Source organism: Elgaria multicarinata, chromosome 2 (assembly GCF_023053635.1).
Source record: "Elgaria multicarinata webbii isolate HBS135686 ecotype San Diego chromosome 2, rElgMul1.1.pri, whole genome shotgun sequence".
NCBI classification, from domain to species: Eukaryota; Metazoa; Chordata; class Lepidosauria; order Squamata; family Anguidae; genus Elgaria; species Elgaria multicarinata.
The window spans coordinates 148843463-148853734 of record NC_086172.1 but is presented as its reverse complement, the minus strand read 5'-3'; the positions used below and the strand labels follow the sequence as shown (position 1 = coordinate 148853734).

Below are 10272 nucleotides of genomic sequence, written 5' to 3'. Positions count from 1 at the left end.
GGGACTCAGGGCAGGACCACACAACAGTTGACATCTTTTGGCCCTACGGAGGGACAACTGCTGACCAAGTTTGGCTAAATGCCAGCGCTGGTGTGACATTTTCCAATTACGCAATGACATTTAAAATGCACATGTCTGCATACATGCGAGAAAGTGATATCCGAATAGATCAGCGACCGTTTATAAGGCAGGGTTGTTAAATCTCTATCATGCCAAGGGCCAAATTCCATTTCAAAGAAGCTCTCAGGGGCTTCACACCAGTGGTGGGTGGGAGTGGGCCAAAAACACTCCTAAACAATTTTAGCTGAAAACTCTTAGTGACAATAAATAACCCTTAGAAGAAGCATTTCAACCTTTTAGATTAAGGGGGAAAGCTGCAGAAAAGCTGGGAAACCACCCAATAATTGTTGCTCAGAGGGGAGGAGTTGAGGACAGTGGAAAAGGGTATGACCATTTGAAGACCTCAGGAGGGCCAGATTTGGCCTCTGGACCTGAGGTTCTGCATCCCAGTTATAAGGGGATGCACCATGTAGGTGGAAGATCCCATAAGAACATAACATGAGAACATAAGAACAGCTGGATCAGCTCAGAGGTCTATCTAGTCCAGCATTTTGTTCACACAGCGGCCAACTATTCTCTCAATCAGGAACCCACAAGCAGGACATGAATGCAACCGCACTTTCCCACCCATGTTCCCCAGAAACTGGTGTACATAGGCTTGTTGCCTCTGCTCCTGGAGGTAGCACATAGCTATCCAGACTAGGGGCCATTGATACTCTTAGCATGAGGATTAGCAAGGTGGTACGAGAGAAAGAGGAGAACCTGGGTCAACTGCATGCAGATGTGTTGCTTAGGGTGACCATATGGAAAGGAGGACAGGGCTCCTGTACCTTTAACAGTTGTATTGAAAAGGGAATTTCAGCAGGTGTCATTTGTATGCATGCAGCACCTGCTGAAATTCCCTCTTCATCACAACAGTTAAAGCTGCAGGAGCCCTGTCAAGAGGGCAGGGCTCCTGCAGCTTTAAATGTGGTGATGGAGAGGGAATTTCAGCAGGTGCTGCATGCATACAAATGACACCTGCTGAAATTCCCTTTTCAATACAACTGTTAAAGGTACAGGAGCCCTGTCCTCCTTTCCATATGATCACCCTAGTGCTGTTGCTACCGGGCCAGGCAATTCCAATCTAGATTTCAGCAGTCCCACTGGGCACAGCTGGCCAGCCTGCAGCTATACACTACTACTGTGCTGTCTCAGATCCACCTCTGTCGCTGGTGCCAGCACACGATGCCCACTGGTAAAGGGGTGAGCTTGGGGCTTCCACCTAAGTTACAATTTGCTACTCAGTGGTGGTGGCTTCTTCCCATAAGCTGCACCTGTTAGTGAGCAATGCCTGGAATGACAATCTGTTTAAACTTTCCACAGCATGATCTTATTACAAGTTACTTTTCGACCTAGATTTATGATATCACTTTCCAGGAAAAGTGACATGAATTTCAGGGTTTAGTGAGTAGAAAATGTTATGACTGCACTGGCCCTCAGCAAGAACCACTGTGCAGATCACAAAGACCAGCTCCAGAGGGGAACAATTGAAACAATAAGGAGAATACAATTAAAGGATTAAAAAGAAACGATCACTGATTCCTTCTCCCCATCCCACCCCACAAAATCCATCTCCTCTTTCAGGAGAATTATGAATATGTAAGACAGGGGTGGAGAACCTCAGCCCTCACCCCGTTTCCACCAACCACTCATCATTTGGTAGGTTGCCAGCTTTGGTGCAATTTCCCCCTATTCTCAGAGGTCGGATGGCCTCCCCTAAGGCTCAGTTACTGGCAGTAAGAACTTCAAGCTAAAATACCTTGGCATTTTTTATTTATTTATTACATTTTTTATATTGCCCAACAGTATAAAATGGGTGGTTCACAACCATTAAAACCCTAAAATAAGAAACAATGAAATGCAGATGATAAAATACAATATAAAAGTTTAAAAGTTTAAAACTACAATATAAAAACAAAACAACCGAACAGAAGCTAACAGCAAAAATTTAAAATAAAGTACCAGATAAAAAACAAACTGAAAAGGGTAAAATGCTTGGAAGAATACAAAGGTACTCACCTGGCACCGAAACGAGCACAATGTAGGTGCCAGGTGAACCTCTCTGGGGACCTCATTCCACAGCTGGGGTGCCACAGCAGAAAAGGCCCTCTTCCTAGGAGTCACCGAACTCACTTCCTTTTGCAGGGGCTTCTGAAGAAGGATTCACCCCTTTTGCCTTTGCCTCCACTGCATGCTGTCCTGAGAGCTTCTCTGAAATTGAATTCACACCTAGAACTGAAAGACTTTCTTCACTCTTGATATAAGTCCTAGTAACTGCTTTTATTCTATTTGGGACGAGAAAAATACAGATTGTTCCCCTCTGGACAATGGGGAGCAGTGAAGGCTGGTGGCTACAATGGGTGTTAAATCCACTCTGTCTTTCAGTCAGAACCAGTCAGAACTCTAAAGGACCTCTCCAAGGTGCAGAGCAAAAGTTGTCAGGACATAAGGACATAAGAAGAGCCATGCTGGATCAGACCAAGGGTCTATCTAGTCCAGCACTCTGTTCACACAGTGGCCAACCAGCCATTGGCCAGGGATGAACAAGCAGGACATGCTGCAACAGCACCCTCCCACCCATGTTCCCCACCAACTGGTGCACACAGGCTTACTGCCTCGAATACTGGAGATCGCACAGCTGCTTTCTTTTCTCCTAAGGTTTTTTCTTTTCTTTTTTGCATTGCCATGCAAGTGGAAACAGCAGCAACTGTGTCAGCAGCCTGGCTTCAATTTGCATTGTCCAAAATAACTCCTTACCTAGCATTGTTCTGGGGCATTGTGGAGTTGGGAGAGAGGGAAGGTGAAAACCACCCCCCAAAAAATGGGGAAGAAAATTTGGGGAAATTCTGCAAAGTGGTCTTATATTTCCAGGGAGGGGGGGGTTAGGAAAAGAAAAATCTCAGGACTTCCGAGAAATTTTTGTTCAGCTGTAGTTCATTCTTTAGATTCTCCCACCTCCCCCAGGATCTTCCAAATGTTAAATTTCTGAGGACTGATGGTGGGTGCATCTTGTCTCTCATGCAGGTGGACAGTGATGATTGTACAATGGAAGACAGGATACTCATGCACATTCCTTGGCCATCTCATATGTAAGATAAGCACAAGAACCCTGAACCCAACTCATGATAATTTCTCTGAAATTTCTTCTCCTTTGAATTATTTTTCAAAAGGAATTTCTTTTCTATCAAATTGAATGGGAATAATGTGGAAGAAATTTTCAGCACAGCACTAGTTTAAACAACACACTTTATAGATTGCTTGAATTGGGCATTATTTAGACATCTGGACCTGAAGTTCTCAACTTGCTCAGGAACTCTCGAAGGATACAAACTTGTAAAATGTCTCTCAGCTGTCACATTGGACTCAAGCTTGCTTCAGCTTCATCTGAAGTGTTTCTTCTGGTCAAGGGCATGTCTGAAAAGTGGGGGGGGGAGTCACTCAGTTGCCTCATTCCAAAGTCTCTCTGCTTCTTGAAGCCAACTGCTTTATGCCTGCAATCCGACCAGAACGTGCCTTAAAAGTGGTTTTGCATTCTTCTTTGCCTAGCAAATCCTCACAGCTCCTGCCTTCTGTGATTTCAGCTCCACATCTTCTTCAGCCTCTTTCCTTAGGCTCTTCTGCTAGCCTTCTTCTTCCTTAGGCTCTTCTCTACCTGGCTGACTGCCCAAACTGACTCTTGGAGAGTGTTAGGACTGTCCTTTTATACCCTCTAGTGAGAATCCTCTGGCCAATGACCTTCTAACTTGCTGTTAGCTGTCAGTCCATTGCCTTATATTTATGAGCCAATGAGTAAATAGAATGTTCATTAACTGATCTTTTTGATTCCCCTCTCCAGTATATAAACACCTGGAGCAAGTGTAAACTTGTTAAGGTCCATAATATGTTCCTTAGTAATGCAACAGTAACAGTTTTACTGGCAGTTGGCAGACAGCCAAAAGCACGCTTCCTATACAAGGCAAGCGATGGGCTTCAGTTGAAGGCAAACCTTTTCAATGCTCCTTGTTAACCTCCATAACCATAATGCTATACTACACAACACACTTATTATAAATTTTAGACCAGATTTTAAACATCTTTCCTGTCAGGATTTATATATTTTCCACAGGCACAAAGGATTCTACTCTTAAAAGTGGCTTAGAAATAATTTTAGATTTAGATTTAGAAATGAGTCAATTTCTGTGCCCACTTTGCACCTGTTCATCTACGCACTTTCAAATAGTTCAGTCTTGGCTTTGCAATGTACTTCTCAATCCACATGACCAGTGTGCAAAATCCTATCTTGTGCTTGCCCTGGAATATTTTAATGATCCAGGTATGTTGTGACTTGAGCATCAGTACATGGCCCTTCATTGGGTCGTGGACTGGCAGGGTCCTGAGATATGACTATTCTGGAATGCCCATCATAGGACAAAGGAGGGAAATAGAGGAATCAGCCGCACCAGTGAAGGAAAGTAGGAATGGGAGAGCCAAGGAGGTTTGAGGTCACTGACATTCTCTGAACTTTTCTTCAAAGCTCACTCCCATTCTCATTTGGGGCTGTTTTCCAATTTGTTGAAATGGGGAAAACCGTGCATTTCCCAAAGTTGCACTTTTTGGAAGTTGTGCCTTTTTCAAAAGTTATACACTTTTCAAAAGCTGTGCTTTTTGAGAAAGTTGTGCATTTTCCAAGTGCCTATCTTGTAAATATGAACGCAAGTTCAGCAATTGGTGAACATTTTCAGCAAACATGTGCTCCTTTTCACATTGATATTCAGGATTGCAAACAGGGCATTTTTGAGTAATTTGCAAACTGAAATGAAATTCTCATACAACCCTAAAGGAAGAGTCACTAATGTGTATCATTAGTCTAAGATGGTCAGATGATATTCACTGAACCCTATAAAGATTCCTGGGCCAGTTGTGCTTATTGGACTGAGGAATTAGGGGACCTGATCTTACTGGCTACAGTTCAGTTTCAACAGGTCCGATGCTAACTGCGGTAGGGTAGGAGGAGACCTGCTAACCATGAACAGCGCAGATATGTGAACTGGCCATAATACCAGACCCCACTGCCACATTTGTTTTCTAATGTTATATCAGGAAGATACCAATATAATTAACTTAACATCAAATAAGTGCTAACTAATAGCTGCCTTATGTCTCCTGTACTGAATTCCTTAATCTCCATAATGTGAAAGGAATGAAGGATTCTATGAGAACATGCTGCAGTATCTCTGGGAATAATCTGCCTAAGAGATCATGCTGTGATCTCTGGGGATAGCTAGGCCTGATGCTTTGCAACAGAGATGTTGAATATTAGATATTCATGCCAAATCTGGCCCACCTGGTTTTCCATTCTGTGGATTTCCAGTCTTGAGGGGGGGGCTGCCCCAAAACAGTGGGGCAGGCCAGCATATAACTACATCTAGGAAACAGAAACCAAAGGCACAGTTACAAGATGGGGGATACTTGGCTCAGCGATACTACAAACGAGAAGGATCTTGGAATTGTTGTAGATCACAAGCTGAATATGAGCCAACAGTGCGATATGGCTGCAAGAAAGGCAAATGCTATTTTGGGCTGCATTAATAGAAGTATAGCTTCCAAATCACGTGAGGTACTGGTTCCTCTCTATTTGGCCCTGGTTAGGCCTCATCTAGAGTATTGCGTCCAGTTCTGGGCTCCACAATTCAAGAAGGACGCAGACAAGCTGGAGCGTGTTCAGAGGAGGGCAACCAGGATGATCAGGGGTCTGGAAACAAAGCCCTATGAAGAGAGACTGAAAGAACTGGGCATGTTTAGCCTGGAGAAGAGAAGATTGAGGGGAGACATGATAGCACTCTTCAAATACTTAAAAGGTTGTCACACAGAGGAGGGCCAGGATCTCTTCTCGATCCTCCCAGAGTGCAGGACACGGAATAACGGGCACAAGTTAAAGGAAGCCAGATTCCAGCTGGACATCAGGAAAAACTTCCTGACTGTTAGAGCAGTACGACAATGGAATCAGTTACCTAGGGAAGTTGTGGGCTCTCCCACACTAGAGGCATTCAAGAGGCAGCTGGACAAGCATCTGTCAGGGATGCTTTAGGGTGGATTCCTGCATTGAGCAGGGGGTTGGACTCGATGGCCTTGTAGGCTCCTTCCAACTCTGCTATTCTATGATTCTATGATTCTATGCATCCCTTGGTTTACTAATCTCCCCTAGCTTAAAACTGTATGGACTGCAAAGCAGGTTAGGGATTCTAACTCTCGTGGCTCAAGGTGTTACTACGGGCTTCAAGCACACAGACATAGTTAAATTAATTAAAACTAATTAGTGCATTTTTAAAAAGATGAGGTGCACACCCCTAGGGCCCCTTTTGAATACTTGCTATGTTTCAGATGTCTAGATCCTTTGCTAGACCTACCAGTAAATCTGTGACAGACAAAGGGAGACCCCGCAATGCAAGTATTGTGGGATGTCGCCCTCGTTTACATGTAAGGCGAGGCGACCTCACAAAGAGAGCTGTCACCCCCGCCATTTTTTTAACTTTTAAAGGGGACTACACGCACAAATGATCGTGCGCAAAGGTAAGAGGTTTTTTTTTAAAAAAATGGCTTTTCCCATTCCCCCCCCACCCTGCCCCCAATGGGCGCAGAGCCAGGAAAAGCCACGAAAACGGTTCACACGCTCGAGGTCTCGGGACCACAGTGAAAAGCAGGCCCAAAGGGGTAGGCTATATCCCGGGGCCAGGAAGGGTTGATCCCTGCCTGAGCCCGGGATCCCCTGTGCGTCATCTGGATGCACAGGGAACGATCCCAGGTATCACCCCGGGATATAGCCTGGTCTTGCAAAGGCCTAGGTTTCATGGTCTTGGTGATATGGGGCAGAGAAACAGACGGAGAGACATATTCTCCCTTACAGATTAATGCCCATGTTTCTGGTGTGGCCAATTTTCCTTACAAGGACAATGCATGGCTATTGCAGAGCCGAGTATGAATTCCCCACCTTTGTTTCTACGACTAAGCTGAAGCACACTTACACACACCCCACACACACAGCAAAGCACCTGCACCCCTTGCGAATGTCTAGTGTGCTTTTTGCCATCCATATTGCAGAATGTTTTCAAAGCAATGTATTAAACCCAAATTCCAGACACACTGGCTACATTTCTGACTCTAGTCTCTGATTGAATTTTCAGATGTCTCTAAGCATCCCTGAGCCCATCGTGTGTCAGCCACACTCCACTGTTAAGTTTTATGTTATTAGTATTGACAATCATTCACTTTAAACCTAGGTCAGGACCGAAATCCCATCTTGTCACTTATCTCTCCCTTTTTATCTTGTTTGTTTCCTCTCAACATTACAGATAAATCCTCCCTTTCATAAAGATTTTTTAAAAAAAATGAGGAGAAAGATGCAAAAATGGAGACAAATGGATTAGCAAATGGCACACAGAGCTAAAGAGGCAGGCCCAGAGACAAAGAGGAAGCTTTGGTTTTCAATACTAGTGGTGTTAATTTTTTCTCTCTCTAGAGTAGCGTTGGTAGATTCTTTAGTAGCATAGTGAAGAATATTATTTTCCTTTAGGAAATGAGGAACACAAAGAATGGGTAAGAGTTCTTGCGAAGGAAGGATGACCAAGTGGTAAAACCAAGAATGGGCAAATCTGTTAAACTCGATTTCACTCAAATTTTCATTTTTCCAGTGCTAAGTTCATTCTGTCCCTATTATTATTATTATTATTATTATTATTATTATTATTATTATTATTATTCCAAAGAAAGCTTTGTATGATTTTCATACATTTGTATGAATATATGAATAAAAATTAATTTTAAATGTGTTTTTAAATCTACATTTTTGTGCACACTTTAGCAAATACATTTATTTTTCACCCCACGTCCCCATTGAATAAAGCATTTTTGTGCTCATTTTTGCAAATATAAACTGGCACTTGATACTGCATCAGTTTTGTTGTTTTAGTTGTGTGGGGTTTTTTTTTGCGGGGGTCTACTTTTAGTGCCTCCCTCCTGTTGTCTCTGTTTAGGGATGGGAGGAACAGCAATTTTCTAGCTTGCCTAAATTCTCCAAGAATCATTCCGAATCTCATTTCAGCTCACTCTCATTTTAGATTTTGGGCTGGTTTGGGGCTCATTTAAATGGGAAAGGTGTGCATTTCTATGCATATTTTTCAAAAGTGCATGCTTTGCCCCATTAACAAAAGCATGAAACTACTTTTTAAAAAATTGGTTTTTCAAAATCAAAATACATTGAATTAAAGAAAAAACACCACACACATTAATGCTTATTCCAAATCCCTCCCCAATCCCTCCCTATGCTTGGTCGATTACAGAATTTTGCCTCTTACATCTTTCATTTTCATCTTCTTATCTTATAAATTTCCATTTCATTTATTAATCATCTGCTTTTCATGAATCTCACAAATTTCTGTAGGCTCCTGCAATTCAGGGTTGGGCTAGCACAACCATGAGTAGGAATTCCACTCTTAATATAGAAGAAAACTGCCTGCTTCTCCTGCAGATATGGGAATGATGGTGGGTAACACCAGCATAAGATCCTGAGCACCCATTGTCTGCATGGCCAACCGAACTGGCTGCTGTTGAAACCAGAGTGATGGACTAGATGTAACTTTGTTCTGATCCAGCAAGGGTTAAGATGATGTTCAAAGAGATCAGCCGAAGATCTGCTCTGGTGAGATATAATAGGCTGAATTCCTAATTCTGATATGGAACCAGACTAATCTCACTAGTTGCCCCTGCCCATTTCAGTTCAGTAGCCCTTTCTTAGGGCCTTGCTAGACCTACCTTATAATGCGTCTGGGAGTCGGGGCAACGGCGCGCTACAGCTAGCACGTGCCGTCGCCGTCTTCCAGACGTAACACGCGATGGGGCAAGGGGAAGCCCCGTCGCGTCGGCCATTTTGTTTGTTATTTTAAAGGGGCCATGTGCGCTGGAGCACCGCCAGAGAAGGTAAATGGGTTTTTTTAAAAAAAAAACCCGCTCCCCCTGCCCCTGATTCCCCCCCGCCCGCTCACTCGTCCTCCCCCCGTCCGCCAGGCCTGTCCCCGTCCCCGATCTTCTCCCCCACCACTTGCCAGGCCCATCCTTCTTCCCTCGCCCCCCCAGCCCCCATCCGCCATTCCCTATGCCTGCTCTACCCCCAGCCCCCGTCCGCTTGCCATGCCCGATCCCCGCTCTACCCCCAGCCCCCATCCGCTTGCCAGGGCCGATGCCCGATGCCCAATGCCCGCTCTACCCCCGCCCGCCCCCGTCCAACGCTTGCCAGGGCCGATGCCCATCCTTCTTCCCCCCCCCTCTCTCCTGCTGGGTCCAGCCTTCCCCGGCAGCCCCTATCTCCCCCCTGGGATCCCCCCCGGGCCTGATGGGCACAGCGCTCATATGAGCACTGTGCCCAGTCCGTGGCTTCTCCCGGCTACTCACGAGTAAGTGAGCAGCCACAAAAAGCCACGGACACTGCTAGACGTTCCTAGCTAGACGTTCCAGGCTGGGGCTGCGGAAAAACTGGGCCATAAGCGAATCTGCTTATGCCGGGTTAAGGGAGGTTTTAGTGCAGCCTGACCCCAGATTCCCCTGTGCGTCATCTGGATGCACAGGAGGGAAACCGGGCCTCACACCGCGCTAACGCCTCATCTAGCAACGGCCTTAGTCAGGGAGCTTCTTCTGATGACCATTTTATCGCATACCCACAACTGGCCACTCACGGATCTTCGAATGTCATTTTGATGATGCCGTCTTCCTCCTGCACACCTCCCACTGGTCTCCCATTCCTTCCGCCATTTTTTCATTATGAAATGCAACTCTTCTGAGCTATAGCAAAATTTGTCGCTATTTCTTGCCCTGTGCAGCAGTTTCACTATAAAACACACAATAGAGGGCACTGTCCCACTACACTGAATGGGCCATGTGGTTGCTGCTTTCTTCCCTTTTCTCCCTTGTGTGATTCTTCTCTTCCCTATCATGGAAGAGAAGCAGGAACCAAGCGCAAAGGTAAGGAAATAAATTTTCCCTGGTCTGAAAGAGCTCAGGATCTGCACCACTGCTTTATAACGGTATTGGAGTGCAATGAAAACTGCTGGGGCCCATGACACATTCCATATACTGTTTTCAAACTGCTTTCATGGTGTTATATCCTGGTTGGTGCAGATCTAGTCTTACTCAAAGAAAACC

General features: G+C 44.9%; 1 protein-coding gene across 1 annotated transcript in view; it reads right to left on the bottom strand.

Annotated features, from left to right (window-relative positions):
• Positions 1 to 3535: 3535 nt before the first annotated feature.
• ADCK1 (aarF domain containing kinase 1) overlaps positions 3536 to 10272 on the bottom strand; it is a 232383-nt gene continuing 225646 nt past the window's right edge. The window contains exon 12 of the transcript XR_010025105.1: positions 3536 to 3548. The gene's annotated coding sequence lies outside the window, so the exon portion shown is untranslated. The remainder of the gene's footprint in view (positions 3549 to 10272) is intronic.